We start from the raw sequence: 12,486 nt of genomic DNA, 5'->3' as shown, positions 1-12,486 counted from the left end.
GTTGCGACTGTAACCCTTGTTCCCTGAGAAGGGAACGAGAACTGCGTCTCGTGGCCACGCCTTCCCCTGCCTGGGAGCGCTTGCTTCATCACAGAAGCTGACATGATGTGTGTGCCAGTTCCTTATATATGCTTCCGCCTATGTGTCGTCACACATCACGTCATCATGTTGATCCAATCAGAGATTGGCTTAGTTTCATTCATGCTTCAGAGACTCTACGCTGAGGGGCGTTCCCCCAAAGTTTCACTTTGACGCAGTTCTTGTTACCTTCTCAGGGAACAAGGGTTACAGTCGTAACCCGAGGACGCTTTGCACGGGTGCAAAATAGGAATGATACATGTGTCGGTGTACAAAGTCATTTGCGCCGGGTGCAAGATAGGGCCCTTGGGCCAAACCATTCAATTCATATGGATTCGTTTTACATTTACCTTCGTTTCTCTTCATGAACTATTTGAAGCGTCACAGTGGTAGTTGCATAGCTGCCAATGGAGGGACAGAAATCTCTAAGATTTCATCAAACAGATCTTCATGTGTGTTCCGAAGAAGAAAAAAGTCACAGAGGTTTGGAACGACATGAGGGTGAGTAAAAGATGACAGAATTTTCATTTTTGGGTGAACTATGTCTTTAAGAGAAAAAAAAAGGTTTCACATGACTTTACCTCTAGAGACAACACATGCTTGAAGATGAGGGTTAAACATACCACGTATGGTGTGTGGTTCTGCCTCAGGTAAAACAATGTAATCAGGTTCAAAAAATGCTTTATCCTGTCAGAAAACGCACACTAGTAATGAGGCGTCTTGTTAAACGTAATTCCAGCCAGCTGCACAAACACTTTGTATAGATTTGTGTACACATAACAAGAGGAAACAATTGTGTCCATTGATTCACTCACAGGATTCTGAACAAACACAGATAAGACATAGAAGAGTCTGTCACTGTCCTCCGATCACACCAGCTCTAAAACACAATATAGCCAGTAAACAAGAGCACACAACCTGCCTATGACCATTAAAGCATTGAATCTAACAGATCTGGAGGGAGGGAGGGGAACCTATAATAAAAACAGATCTTAACAGTCATAGTTCAGGAAATAAAAAACATGTGAATCAGCATGAAGGGGCTTCATGGAAAGCAACGCCCTCTAATACACCTCACCCTTTATACATAATACAATTAAAGGGGGGGTTGACTGCTTTTTTTCTTTGCATGATTCTGTTAATGGGGTGCAATATAACATATATTCGTGGTTTTTCTTTTTTTAAAAAGTCTTACTTTTCATAAACTTCACCTTTATTGTAAGCCACGCTCTCCTCTGTCTCCTGAACGAGCGCTTGACTTCCTGAGTCTATGACACCACTCCCTCAGAAACAGGCAGTGGGCTCAGATTGGTTAGTTTGGGCTGGTGTGTTGTGATTGGCTAAACTGTCGCTCACATTGTTCAGAAGGTTAACGTCCATTACCTTTACGGGCGAAACATGCCTGCAGCGCTCCGGTCCAGATGTAAATAATGGTGTCTAACTGCAGTATCAGTTTGAGGCAGAATCAGACCGAGAAAGCGGCGGTGTAAAGAGTCAAGCAGAACCTCACCACACACGGCTCTCACTGTTTCTGAATGATAATTTGCTAATTTTTTTTTACTTTATACACGTTTGTTTAACACAATAGCATCTGACTGGCAACAATAGCAACTGACTGGCTACTAATGTTAAACACAAACAGCGTTGGCATTAGTTTATGTTCTTGATCAAATTGAAAATAACACCATAAAGCATATATACATGAAAAATACGTTTAAAACATTAGTACTAATACAAAATTCAGGTCCATAATGTTTGTACGTGTCACCAGGTGACAAACTGAGGCTGAGTCTGTCTCCATGGCAGCGGCGGCTGATTGAGAAATCAACAACAGGTGCGGAGGATTTTCGTCAGGATCTGTGATGCAGACAACTGGAGCACATAAAATGGAAGTAAAGAGACAGTTGGGTGGCGTGTTCCTCCGGGAGAAGTTGTGGGGTGGCGCTTCCCCCCGGGAGCCGTCGCGTCTTTGGCAGTGGCATGGAGTAGTGAAGATATCTGGAGAAGGCTGTGAGGATCTGGCTGGATTAAGGGTGCAACGGTGATCATGTGAATACAAGCTGGAAATGTGAACTGGAGGGGAAGTGAGTGAATTGTGGAGATCAAGTCAAGACTGGAGAATGCCATCATTCTTGGCAGGAAGATAAGTAGTGAAACAACGGATCTGTGTGAATGCATGTCCTGCACTGAGTTGAATACGAAAGTGTGAAGTGTATTGATCACGAGTGTAACTGTCACTTAAGAGTGTGGAATTAGTCATCATTGAAATCCTGATATCTTCTTCTGAGTGTGAGAGAATATTGAAGACGCTGTTTTCCATGCTGTGAGAAGTCATCTGCATCTCTTCATCTTCTGAGTGCTGATTCAGCGTAACAGTGGAAGGATTGATCATTGGGTGAGTGCTGGCCTTATTGCACTGAGAGTGAGAGTGGATATGCATTGCCTGAATTGAAGTGTCACACCGAATTGGACTTGACGTGAAGTTGCAGTGTGTGGATGTATATTTAACTGCCAGTATTCCCCAGTTCATATTCTCATCCAGTGTTTGCCGAACAAAATCTCTGTGTTGAAGGTGCATTTTCCGCCCCAGCCACAAGCGCCTGTTTCGATGCTGAAGAGAAGTGTGCCTGCCTTGTATAATTTGCTCTATCTATTCAATAGAAGACTCCTCCGCTACTGTTTTCTTGTGTGATGCCTGCCTGAAGGAGAGACACACCCTAGCCACAGCGCTGTCTGCTTAGAGCAATATAATCCAGCCGTAAGCCCTCATCGCCATCTTAAAGAGACGTGTGCCTGTCCTTGTATAACCTGTTCTGTCTATTTAATAGAAGATTCCGCCTCGCTAATGTTCTCTTGGTTGATGCCTGCCTGAAGGAGAGACGCACCCTGGCCACATCATTCTATGAACTGAGAGGCCCTCTGTTATGCAGAGATGGAGGAACCATTGAGCCGAATTGGAGGAACCATTGAGCTGGTGAGCGAATGAGAAACTGTGAGTTGTTGCTGACCCTCTGTTATGCGGAAAATGTAGGAACCATTGAGCTGAACTGGAGGAGCCGTTGAGCGACTGCGAAACTATGAGCTGTTGCTGACCCTCTGTTCTGCAGAGCATGGAGGAACCATTGAGCCGTTGAGCGAATGCGAAACTATGAGCTGTTGCTGACACTCTGTTCTGCAGAGCATGGAGGAACCACTGAGCCAGTGAGTGAATGAGAGACTGTGAGCTGTTGCTGACCCTCTGTTGTGCAGAGCATGGAGGAGCCGTTGAGCCGGTGGGCGAATGAGAAACTATGAGCTGTTGCTGACTCTCTGTTATGCAGAGCATGGAGGAGCCATTGAGTCGAGCTGGGGGAGCCGATGAGCCGGTGGGCGAATGAGAAACTATGAGCTGTTGCTGACTCTCTGTTATGCAGAGCATGGAGGAACCGTGGAGCCGAACTGGAGGAGCCATTACGCCGGCGAGTGAGGAGCTTGGAGCGTTGCTGGTCCTGTGATGTCCAGAGCTGAAGGGACACCGAACTTTTAAGATTTTACATGACTTATCAATAAAGCCTGTTAAATTTTAACTCTGTGTGTCCGTCTGGTCTCTGGCACGCTCCTCGAGGTGGTCCTGGGTGTTAGGAGTGGGTGCGGTCTGGCCATGACCCACCCCGACCTGTGACATACGCATTTGTCGTAGACACAAAATAGCATAACTAGTAGCCTAGTGGCTATAAAGCCAGCGCTGGCATTTGAGAAAATAAAACACAAGGCTACGTCTGGAATTATACATACAAATACATTTAAAATGATTAAGTCTTAGCCTACTTACAGGTTGTGGCCCAACAACTGCTGCCTCTGGTTTCAAAGTTGGAACTGCTTCATGTTTTAGTAACAGTTTCTTGTTGAATCCGGCATTGAATTCGTGGAGATTCTGGAAGCTGTCTTCCGTAAAATGTGCAGCACAGAGAGCTACGATCGTCATTTTCAGGAACATAATCAAACATAAATTATATCCATTGTTGAAGAAGTACAGCATCTGTGGGAAGCTCGGACACAGAAGACCCCACAGCTGGGTGAACACAACGCACTCGACGAGCCGCAGAAATATGCGCATGCCCTTTTTTGCGTTTTACGGAGGGAGGGGTTGATGCAAATGTTTGGGTTAGTGACATCTAAAACCCAGCTGTAGTCCCAATCAAGTCGTTTTTGTAGGCATTAAACTTCCTGATTTTTAAAAGACGATATCTCTGCTTACACTGAATGTTCAGCGCTGCAACTTTGCAGAAACTGTTCATGTACCAACAGCAACATTACACACTATTTAAAATCCAAAAAGTGAAATCGCAATAAACCCCCCTTTTAATAAAACAATCATTTCATTAACCTCACAAAACCCAGGTTTCATTCATTCTCATGGGCATTGTTTGTTTGCTGTACATCATGCATTCACTAGGACACTTTTTCTCTTCTGGGAATTTAACCTCAAACCTTTGACCAAAGAGATCAAACCAGATTAAACATCACATTTATTATGATTAAGAGTAATTATATTCATATGCAAAATGTGGAATAACTGGAAACGTTCTCACATGAAACACTTAAAGTGCTGTATGGACATCCTCAAATTTCATGTGTTCAGCAAAAAAAGATATTAATTGTTTTGTCCTCAAATGCTGGAGTCAAACATATCTGATTGTCATTGTATGAAATACCAAATATCAAAGTGAGTCTGTGAGTGTGTGTGCGCGCGCACGCTGCATGAGCTATTCTTCATCGCATTTGCTCTATGTCTTTTAATCAGCTGGTGATTTTAGTGGATGTATGAAGTGGATTTCCTTTGAAATAATTTTCACTCAGAAGTACATTTCAGAAATAATTCACAAAGACATTTAATTAAATGTGAGATTTTGGTAGAAAGACTTATAATACTTATTTTCTTGTAAAACATACGTCTAGTTTATTTACAAAAAGGTGTAGATTCACATTAACTATGGTCATGATCCCCTAACATTGAAAGTCTGTTAATTGTGATCCCAAGTGAGGAAAAGTAAAGTAATTGTTTTTAGGGAGTTAAGCAATATTGTTTCGTATTACTTTTAAGAGTAACTTTCCCAAACACTGTTTTTGGGGACAGTTATTTTAAAATGCATAATATATATATATATATATATATATATATATATATATATATATATATATATATATATATATATATGAAGAGTTCAGATGCAAAAGCCTCTAAGTCCCATTTGAAATTTTCTTCTAGAATGATCATTTTTATCAAGCTTGTATATTTAAGTTCAGTGATTTCACTTAAATGGCAATGATAATTACCTATTAATTGTTATTTAACTGAAATTACTGAACTTAAATATGCAAGATTGATAAAAATCATCATTAAAGAAGAAAATTTCAAATGGCATTTAGAGGCTTTTGCATCTGAACTTTTCATATATATAATGCATCTAACATAAAACTATTCTAGCATAATATACACTTGACTTTGTAATACAGAAGAACATATCTAAAACAGAAAATAACTGTTTTCTTCCTGTTTTAATGCTAAACTTGATTAAAGAAAGTTCTTACTCTTTATTCAAAAAGTGCATCAGATGTACCATTTCGAATAGCTGAGTGTGAGATTAACATTTCATACAGATGAACTCAAACTGCTTAAACATCTTCCCATATGAACCTGAGGACATGAGTCAGAGCAAACTCACCCAGACAGCCGAGTTGAACTCTGGAGAGATTAGTATCCGTCTGCTGCACGTCTGTCATTCACAGGAGTTCAGACCCGCTGTCCTGACTCTGCTCTTAAAGTGTTTTCCCTGTCGGCACTGAACTTGCTGGCATGGATCCTAACATCACAGGCTGAGAGTTCCTCATTGGTTGCAGGGTTATAGGAGTTGAAGTGGGAGGACTGAACACTGTACAGACTAAAACTGAAATGTGTGCCTGTTTTCTTTTTTTCTTTAAAAGCCATGGGATCACAAATACAGCTTCTATCTATCTATCTATCATCTATCTATCTATCTATCTATCTATCTATCTATCTATCTATCTATCTATCTATCTATCTATCTATCTATCTATCTATCTATCTATCTATCTAGCTATCTATCTATCTATCTATCTATCTACTTTTTAAGAAATTAACACTTTTATTCAGCATTAATTAATCAAATGTGACAGTAAAGACTTTCACATTTAAATGTATAATAATGTTCTTTTAAACTTTCTATTTATTAAAAAATAAACATAAAAATGTATCGCAGTTTAACTAAAAAAATTGGCACAGAATCAGAACAATTTTAACTGTAACATTGATAATAATCACAAATGTTTCTTAAGTAGCAAATCATCATATTAGAATGATTTCTGAAGGATCGAAACTGAAGACTGGAGTAATGATGCTGAAAATTCAGCTCTGATCACAGAAATAAATTATATTTTAAAATCTATTACAATAGAAAACAAAAAATATTTCACAATATTACTGATTTTACTGTATTTTTGATAAAATAAATGCATAAATGCAAAGATTTTTGAAGTTTGTACAAGTGTACCACTTTTTCAAACTCTTGAGGTGTTAGACCCCTTCCTTGAAAAATCACCGAAATCCAGAGAAAATGAATAATCTCCTGTCAGCAGTACGTTGGCACATATTATCAGAGCTGCAGGACAGATTACCAAATATACAAGAGTATTGCATATGTTCTAGTGTAGTGGCAAAGCAGAAACGCATGGCACATATTTAACAAAACCCCTATATTCAAACCAGATGCCCACTACACAAACCCAACATCTGGCTCTGCACCATTGACACTGATTGGCTACCAGACTTTCAACAAAGCATAAACCAAATCTTGCTGCATTTGAAAAGAGTATGAAAGAAATATTCCTGTATACTGTATATGTTCTTGGTCCCGGCACTTAACAGTAGAGATCGCCTCTAACACGTGGAATGGCCATCTTGTATATGGCTGGGTTTGTGTATGGATCTTGACTTAATCTTTCCTGTCATACCAGAACTTGTGCAAAAAAAAAAAAAAAAAAAAAAAAAAAAAAAAAACAGTGCCTGTGTGTCATTTAACATAACACTCTGAACAACAACATAAAATAAGAAATCAGTATTTACAAATTGATAAAACAGATCTGTGTTGTTGTGAAGGTCAGCCATTGACAATGAATAAATGACAATTGGTTCATTCAAGTATTATTGTGATTGCTTGTGCATTTGTAAGTACAACATGGAGAAACATTCACAAATCTACTGATCATATGATCTAAAGTTAAACAATGGAGTGCTTGAGAATCTTTACTGAGAAAACTGTTACGCCATCTAGAGGATCTGAAGAAATATTGGTATTCAAAGAAAGAGCACAGCAATAAAGAACCTGTAAAATGGACCCTAAAAAAAATTATTTTACCAAATTTTTTCTTATAAAAGTGTAGAGTATATGTTACTTGGGAATTTATTGTAAACGTCAGATGTGTGGGTCTTATCTGTCAATTTGTTCCAGTAAGAGGAGGTTCCCAGTGCATAGGCTGCATTTCGAGGGACGCAAAGCGCCCACAGGAAACATGAAGTAAACACTCTCTGGAAGCACTGCCCTGAACCCTAGACAAAACATCTGCCTGAAAGAGAGAGAAAGAGATGGACTGATAGAGGATTATTTAGCGTCAGTACTTTTTTCAGTACATTTTACCCATATTTCTATAACTATAGAAGAAATTATGAAATTACATTTAAGTTCTACTTAAGTGGGACAAAAAAGGCACTCTTCGGCTAACTTTAACCTATAAATTTTCATCTCATTGCAATTAGCGTGCACTTGAGCCTTCAAAAACATTACATTCACACTCAAGTATTTTATAGTAAATGATTTTCATAAGACTTTTTCAAGACTAGACATTTTCAAGACATCAGTATGGAGAAACATTGTCAAGCTTATAGAGTAGAATGGCTAAATACTGTAAATGCCTACAGTTAAACTTATTTTGAAAAAGCAGTTTACATTAAGTTAGTAATGAAAAGTAGATACATTCACAGAAGATACATAAGGGAGCAATTTAATATGCTCTTTCTTAACAACAATATATATATATATATTTTTTAATTAATAATCTCTATTAGAGTGAACGTGTTATACCAGTATAGATATAGTAGATACTGAAAAACAGACTATTAAATAACAGGAGCATAATTCTGCTATAAAAGGGAGGGACTTCAGACTTCTTCGGTGCACTCCACGGCTCATATCTGATTGTCTTCCTGTTGGCTCTCCGTGTAGTTAGTGGTTTGCTTCTCATTCATCTAGTTATCACTGCAGTGCCCACAGAGAGATTTCCAGCCAGATTCTACTGATAACAGCCATGGTAATTTGCTCATGTTACATTTGAATGTAAAAATTCTGCAATTATTTACTGACCCATGATGTTTCTCCAAAACCCACAGTGTAAAAATCGGTGGTTGCTAGAATAATTCTGTAAAATATACAGTAAAAAGTATAAAACTGTAATTAACAAACAATAAAATTGCAATTTAAAGATAAATGGTACACTGCAACTAGTGGGCGCTTTCGAAACCTTTACAAATCTTTTGAAAGACACAACAGTTTTATACTTCACCACAACATCTATTATAGCGCCCTGTTGCAGTTGATAATATTCACTAATACTGCATTTTAAATTTGCTACATGGTGCTGTTGCTGAACATAAGTGCTAAGAATTGCTGTATGCTCGGTTGAAATGCAAATGCAAAAAAGAATGCCTATTTCAGTTTAAAGTCCCAGTGAACCAGAATCGAATTTATTTAATTGTTGTGATGTATTTCCCTAATATTAAACAGGGTTTTATTTTAGCCCTTGCTCATAGCAGACTGATGATGGCTGGAGGGGAGTGGTTGGTAACACTTTATTTGGATAGTCAATCTGTAGATGCTCTATAAAGTATCAACAGAGTATCAGTATCATTTCTCTACTGAATGTCTGCAGACTTTCAACAGTCCATCTGTACATTATTTACAACTATCAACAAATTATCATAAATTCATAATTGAATGTCTGTAGACATTCTACAACAAAGTGTTTGTAGTACATCTATAGATATTCAACAAACCATCTATAACCCATAAGAAGCATTTAAAACCACATTTGCAACTATCAGTAGTGGTCCCTGAATGTATATTTTCATTTTCATTATCTACATATCTATAGCTACTCAGCTGCATTGCTACAACACATTTGAAGATTTTCAGTAGCATTTCTGTATCTTTGCATTTTCATTATGATAATCTACATATTATGTATAGTTACTCAGCTGCATTGCTACAGCACATTTGTAGATTTTCAGTGGCATTTCTGTATCTTTGCATTTTCATTATGGTAATCTACATATTATGTATAGTTACTCAGCTGCATAGCTACTGCACATTTGTAGATTTTCAGTGGCATTTCTGTATCTTTGTATTTTCATTATGGTAATCTACATAATTTACATAGGTACTCAGCTGCATTAGCGCACACATTTGTAGCTTTTCAGTAGCATCTCTGTACTTTGCATTTTAATTATGGTAATCTACATATTATGCATAGTTACTCAGCTGCATTGCTACAGAACATTTGTAGATTTTCAGTAGCATCTCTGTAAGTATCTTTTCATATTTGGTGTTCTATATGACACGTACAGCAAATATTTAGGAGTGTATTCACAACATCTCTAATGTATCCATAACCAGTGGTGGAAAGAGTACTGACAAATTGTACTTAAGTAAAAGTATTGCTACTTAAGTAATAATTTACTTGAGTACAAGTAGAAGTACTGAAATATAATATGACACAAGTAAGAGCATAAATAAGGGACCGTTCGGTATTTATGGAAAGGTCCACCGGAGGAAAATAGGGGAGGGTCATGTCTTTTTATTCTATGATGAGGGGAGGGTCATCCAACTTTTTTTAGTCTATAGGGGAGGGTCACCCAACTTTTGTATTCATCAAAATAGGCAAATTTCAAAGTGGCTTGTTTGGTGCATATTTTTTCAATGTAGCTCCATGTAGCTCTCTCGGTCTCGGCCCCCATCGCTATCAGATGGGTCTGACCCAACAAAAATCTAAGTGGCGTTGTTTGACAGTCCGCGCGAGCTTCAGTACGCGCTCAGAAAAAGTGCATTAGAAAAGAACGGCAAAGAAATATTTACCCGGCAAAGCTTTAAAGCACGAGCAAATAATGAACTTTTGTAATTTTGAAGAAGTGCATTGTCCTGTGTGTGTACCGCTCCATTAACATGTGATGTGAATATACGTCGAGTGTATTGGGACTGAGGCGCCCGAACTGCAGCTGATATAATGTGCGCTGTAGCACGATACGACCATATTTTAGATTCCATTCTTATTGCGTTTCCACAGCAGTGTTAGTGAATAAATCTACTGAAATTGCCACCACAACAGTGGAGTGTGCTGTGTGGGACATAGGGCTACTACATTTTTAAATTAGGCCAACTATTAGTAAGTTAACAATAAAATACGTAGGCTCCCTACACCAAAAAAAACCCAAAAAACTAGTTGAGGATAAATTCTTTAAAATTGGGCAATTCCAGCATTATGGACGTGACATTTGCAGTAAAAACTTGAAATGTAAATTCTCAGAAAATGTATTTAATACTGAAACGTTTATTCATACTCCCTAAGGCGGGCTTACACGGTGCAATTTTTTGCTGTTTTGCAAGCTCGCAGATAAAATAGCGTGGAAATCGGTTGTGCTCACATTTTGCGGCTCGTGTCGTGTGCTAGGAAGATAGGCTACGAGCCGAGCCGAACCTCTCGACCTCACGATTAAACATGTCTAACAAGTTCGGGAGCTGTAGGCTTGAATTCGTGAGGTGTGCCGTGCGGTTGAATGAGCCGGTTTGTCGATCTATCTGAATTTTGATCATTCAGGAGCTGAAGAAATCCACAGAAGAAAGGCGAAAATGGCCGTGAATTTGGACTATTGAGTGTGAGGCTAGTGAGGCTACTTTATTATGATTTTAGTATCATAATGATTAATAAATGCATGCACAATTATCAACTGATAAATGTTGCTTGATATGTGATACTATGCACAAAATGCCTTTCAATTTGAGCACAAAATTACATGTTATGAACGCGTCACCACTGCATCAGCACCGAAAATATGATTTAAAAAAAAAAAATTCAAATCTCAAATCTTCAAAACTCGTGATACGAACCGAATTGTAGGTTTGGTCTATCGTTACAGCCCTAATAAGATGAGAAAGCAGGAGTTTAGTCGTTTATCATGGCTATCTGACAGTGGCGTAGCAAGTCAGTCCTGGGCCCATATGCAAAATAAAATTGGGGAATTCCAGCGTTATGGACGTGCCATTTGCAGTCAAAACTTGAAATATAAATTCTCAAAAAGCATTTAAACGAATATATTGAAACATCAGTTTATTCATGCTACTCCCTTAAAGGAGTCCAGATATTAGAAAAATACCAGTCTGCGTTTTTATATTTAATATTAAGGAAATATGCATTCATGCATGACAAAAAAATCTTGAAATTTGGAGGCAAAATATAGCCTATATTTTTTGTAATTCTGTGAATTAGCCTACACTGTGCAAATCGAATGAGGAAGGGTTGGATCTCCACAGAACATAAAATATTCATCTTATTTTATTTTTCGTGTTCGCATTTATGAGGAAAAAACAATGTAACAGACGTGACAGTTCTCCGTTATTCGGATGTGGGCACTCTGAAGCGGCACTAAAAGACGAATTTAAAACTTCCACAGACCTCAAACAGAAAAAAAAGCTTTTATTTTACAGCACAAAGCTTTTATTTAAAGTGAATTTCGTTTTCCTTTCGATTTTATCTTGATTTTAATCAATGTTTCATCAACAAATTGCCTGGATTTAATACATAATAGACATAAGAAATAAGCAAACAATTATAATCACGACACGCAGGCGCCGGTGCGGAGCGCGTCTCATAGGCTAAATATAAACTCAGCGTATAAGTATATCCTACCCCACAGACCTGAAACGTATATCTATATTGAAATGTTAACTTGTAAGCAGAACAATTCAAAACGAAACTAAACCAAAAAGATTGCTCTGCTATGAAATGTGCATTTCTCACTGGCGCATCCACTAGCCTACTGCAAAGATCGCGAATCAGTATCGTCAACTTCATCTTTATTAATAAACAATTAAAATTTCTCCTTGCTATATTTGACATATTCATAATTATTGCTTTTGCCGGTTCTTTGTGGCAGCTTATAGGTGCTTTAATTATCGCCGTTGTTACAAGTGTCACCACCGCATCAAAAACATGATTTTAGTACCACCTAAATAGCTTAACTGTTTCGAAAGAAAACACAGAATGAATAGCCAAATGCGCATACTCCATCTCATGAATGTAGAC

At 38.1% G+C, this 12,486-nt stretch overlaps 1 protein-coding gene across 4 annotated transcripts in view; it reads right to left on the bottom strand.

Moving 5' to 3' along the window:
- The window catches only part of mylka (myosin, light chain kinase a), a 167,913-nt gene extending 161,934 nt beyond the window's left edge, over positions 1 to 5,979 (bottom strand). For 2 of the 4 annotated variants that reach the window (XM_089133011.1, XM_089133012.1), the window contains exon 1: positions 5,784 to 5,978. The gene's annotated coding sequence lies outside the window, so the exon portion shown is untranslated. Of the gene's footprint in view, positions 1 to 5,783 lie in introns of all 4 variants that reach the window. The other 2 variants (XM_089133013.1, XM_039647162.2) reach the window with 2 other exon arrangements.
- Between the last annotated feature and the right edge of the window lie 6,507 nt (positions 5,980 to 12,486).

The sequence above is a fragment of the Pimephales promelas genome, chromosome 7 (genome assembly GCF_988280905.1).
Source record: "Pimephales promelas chromosome 7, fPimPro1.hap1.1, whole genome shotgun sequence".
Classification (NCBI taxonomy): Eukaryota; Metazoa; Chordata; class Actinopteri; order Cypriniformes; family Leuciscidae; genus Pimephales; species Pimephales promelas.
Note: the sequence above shows the minus strand (reverse complement) of the source record. Positions and strands in the feature narration are given on the sequence as shown.